The sequence below is a fragment of the Helianthus annuus genome, chromosome 6 (genome assembly GCF_002127325.2).
Source record: "Helianthus annuus cultivar XRQ/B chromosome 6, HanXRQr2.0-SUNRISE, whole genome shotgun sequence".
Lineage (NCBI taxonomy): Eukaryota > Viridiplantae > Streptophyta > Magnoliopsida > Asterales > Asteraceae > Helianthus > Helianthus annuus.
In genome coordinates, this window is record NC_035438.2 from 75,011,824 (window position 1) to 75,016,427 (window position 4,604).

Below are 4,604 nucleotides of genomic sequence, written 5' to 3' on the forward strand. Positions count from 1 at the left end.
TGCTTTCAAAGTGATCAATTGTTGAGGCGTGAGATCATCAACTATCTCACCCTCTTCAAGAGATTCTCCAGTAATCGGATGCACAACCTGCAATGCTAAATCAGCTGAACTAGGGACAAAGGGTGTACCAGCTAAAGCTTCAAGAAATTGTTCTTCACCGACTGTACCACTGGATGCCCCTTCAGATGATCCTATCACTGACGGCTGATAAACGACTACAGCAGATGATGTACCAGCTGGGGGCTGTTGTGGTGTAGCAGCTGAATCAGGATTCCCTTGATCCTCAGGATCTTCATCCCTTTTCTGCAGAATTTCTTGCTGCTTACACCTCTCCTCCCACAAGGTAGCGACTCGTTTGCGGAGAAAATCGAAGTTAGCACTCATCTTCCTGGCCCCTTCAAGTATTGTGGTATTCCGCGAGTCATACCACTCTTTCATCACATCGCATCTATTTCTCAGGTCTTCAGCCAATTTTTGGAGAACCGAACTCCTTCTATCCCTTTCAGCTTCGGAAGCTTTCATCCTTTCATTTTCAGCTTTAAGAAGATCGATCTCTGCTTGTTGGCGTTGGATAGTAGCTTGTTGTTCACCAAAAGTAGCTTTTAACCTATCAATCTCTACCTGATGATGGATTTGATCATTCTTCGTGATACGAATAAAATCAGTCTGTCTTTGAATGCGGCCTGCTGCAGCCTCATATTGACGGAACAGAAAATCATTCTTTTCATCTTGAGTCATCTCCGAGTAGATCCTTTGACGTTCACTACTCGGTTGTTGAGAAGTGGTTGCTCTGATTGCAGCAGCCATGGATCGTTGTGGAATAGGCTGTGGAGATACGGTTTGAGCTGCAGGAGGAGAAGAGACTACAGGTGGTTCTGGAATAGGAGCTTGTGGCACAGAACCTCGGGAGGAGGTACTCAAGTATTTCCGAGCTTTCTTTTTCTTCTGATGCTCTGCTGATTTTCCGGCTTTCCTTTTTCTTGCACGTTCCCTTTCAGGATCAGAAGGAACGTATTCCGGATCATTTTCCTGTCTGATCTTTCTGTATCTTCGTACCCCGCGTTCATCCAGATACATCTCGTATCCAGGTTCAAGTAAGAGATCATCATCAGAATCTGAATCAGCCTCATCATCACCACCGGCTGATGTGTCACCAGCTGACACTCCCCCTGCTGAGGTACCACTAGCTGAAGTACCACCAGCTGATGTGCCACCAGTGGTTCCTACACTTGTGCACCAACGGCACCAGCATCACCACCATCACCACCATCACCACCACTGTCAGATTCATCGGACACTTCTGGTTCTGGACCAAACTTCTCACTCATCATCCTCTTTAATTCAGGTTCTTCATCATCAGATTGACTGTCTTCATGACGCCACTTGTTGTCTGCAGGAGCAACATATGCTGTGTTATGAAGAGCACAAAATAATTTCCTTGGAGGATCGCTCTCCTTGTATCTTTTACGAGCTAAGTTCTTGATAAGTCGTAATGAGTGGAAGTTCATAGCTTCTATCTTCAGCACATCGTTGTCTGCTTTTGGAAGACTTGGATGTTGAACATTCATTATCATCTGCAGAAAACGTGGATACATCCAATACTTGCTTCCAATGGTGTTGTTCTTTCCAGTTCGTGTCAGATTCTCCTTCATGTTCTCAAAGATGAACCTTGAAATACTAAACGGTTTGTTTAGTACTAAGGCCACCAGAAGACCCATGAGTTCGTTGCTAGCCATGTCGTAAACGGCCCGTTTGTTGCTCAAACATTGGATCAGAACGTGTAGTAGAAACTTCTATCTTAGCGGCAGATCACCCTTGTTAATTTGCATACTAAGGATATCTCCGGTGCATTTCATCCGTAATAAACAGCCTCGAATACACAGAATCGGAACAGAATCTGGAGCGTCCGGACTGTCTTGTAACTGAAGAACTTCATTAAGAATATCCGTTGACACAATCACATCCACATTCTCTACCCGGCCACTGATAACTTCCTTGCCATCCATTTCACCAACATTCGCCGAATTCCAGAACGCTTTGATGAGAGACTTGTATTCAGGCGTTGAGTATGTAACAGCGTAGTTGATACGTGATTCCCGGATCCATCTAGTAATATCTTTTAGCTCAGCAAGCTTCTCCTCCGGATCCAAATATGCAACTTGGTTGTGGCGTTTTTCAGACATGATTTCCTCCTCCGTCTTATTTTCTTTCTTTGTCGCCGGTTTCCTTTTACCTTCTTTAGGTGCCATCTGCAATTTGAAAACGTCCACAATAAGTAATAATCACTTACATATACATTTGGACATGTATGGATACAAGTTCATGTATCCATTTGACAGACAGACTGTCAAGCCATGTCCACTGTGAACAAATTGCAAACTGTAAAAGTTACTAAGGCATTGTTGGCGAAACAGACATCATTTGACGAAACAGGGAATGGTTTGACGAAACAGAGCCTGACTGTTGACCAAATCTGTTTTGTTGATCCATTCTGATTCGTCAAAAGATCCTTTTGACGAAACAGAATTGCGCTTGACGAAACAGAACTTGGTTCTGATTCGTTGACCATTTTGATTCGCCAAACAAGCCTTTGACGAAACAGAAGACTATTGTGATTCGTCAACGAATCTGATTCGTTGACTATCTGATTCGTCAAGGATGTGATTCTCCGATGTCTGTTTCCCCAAATGTCTGATTCGCCGACGTTCAGATTCGCCGGAGTTAGGGTTTGAGATTTGGGTGTTTCGCCAAATAGCAGTTACATCAAGTGTAGACTATCACAAACAACAGTGAATAACCAAAAACAAGTTATAAATCTATCCTAAGATTGATAAATGCTCTGTTTTCAGTCATAACCATTTAAGAACCCTAACATTCATATGGCAATACAATACTCTATTTTTGATCCCAAAACTCAAACCTAAACATAGGCAAAACAACCATTTATACACTTAGATTTTACAGTCAATAGGCAAACTATACAAGTTCAATATCAACACATTTAATATTCAAGGAAAATCCAGTCACAGATGAGGGTTCCGACGATTTCCGATCAAATTCGACGGAGCCAAAAACTAAAAACATAACAGTAAACAACATTGCACCTTTGAGACTTGAAGATTTTTGATGAAAAACTGATGATTTAGTGAGAAAAAGAAGGTAACCGTCGGTATGGGGTTTTGGGTGTTTGGAGAGAAGATGAAGAGATGGAACTTGAGTGTTTTTGAAAAAGTGAACCAACTTCTCTGACATAAGGACTTTTGTACACCGACCCACCTTTTTGGCGAAACAGACGTTGACGAATCAGGAGACGGGGTTTTACGAAACAGAAAATGGGCCTGAGCTTGGGACTGTGAAATTAGCCCATGGCGAAACAGACTTGGGCTCCCTGTTTCGTCAATGTCTTCGACGAGACAGATCTGTTTCGTCAAATGTGAAACAGATTGACCTAAGGTTGACTTTGACCAGTTCTGTTTCGTCAACAGCAGTTTGATTCGTCAACCAAGTTTTGATCCGTCGACTTCTGTTCCAAAATCACCAAGGCATGAAACATTTTGCATACTGCACACAGGGTTTTAGCAATTTACCATTTTGACATTCGTTTGAGTTTTCAAAAACAAGAACGATTTATGAAGTAGGTTTCAGGCTTCCGGTCATAAACACCAAGCAACATCTTTGGCATAATCAAAACAAACTTAAACACTACACTACAGATAATTCTTAAAACGCTGAAAACTAAATTAAATGCAATTTAAATAGACAAGGTAAACAACTGTACATATGCACTTTTGCGAGTTTCAAGGATAAGGAATCATACCAGCTTACGGTCTTAGTCAACATGATTTGATTTCTGTTTAAAGTTCTTGATAAGTATACTACCTCGATTATCGATATTGTTGTCCACATAAACTCATGCTTATCAAACGTAATCACACTTAGGAGATACGCTTTACGGTAAGAGTTATACTAACAAGTCGATGTAAAACCACTTCACGACACATTCCCGTATCAAGGTATGCACGAGAATTCATCTTACCGGTGAGTATACCGATTATCATCTGTTTGACCGTATAAGATGTGAGATACTCACTTATTTTGATTTGAAAACCAAGCCCTATGTGATAGAATCACTTATTGATGAGGAACTTGATTTTCGATGCATGAGGGCACAGGAGCAAGTCCGTGAACAGGTCAGTACTTTCGTACAGCAGAGAGACGAACTTGACTCCCGGATAAATGTGATATTTTATCACTTATTTGTTTGGACATGTGATTGTTTATAACTTATTGAGGTCGAATGCAATATGTACACGTATGTATAGTATCATGGAAGATCTAGACTTGCGTCCCCGTTATTTTTCGGTAAAAGATACAACCATGATACCCAGATGATAAGAAGCATAAAGACCGAATATCTCAGAACCTCGGCAATCTCTCAAACGAAATTTCGGTACCAAGACCATATGCCAATGAATGGTTCCCACCTGACTTGAAGTCTGTTAGGTTTGTATCGTCCTGCACATTTTAGTTTGATTGTGAGCCTACCGATACATCGTTAGAAGAGATACTTATCATTTGTTTAACGATTTTAACCATGTTGACCT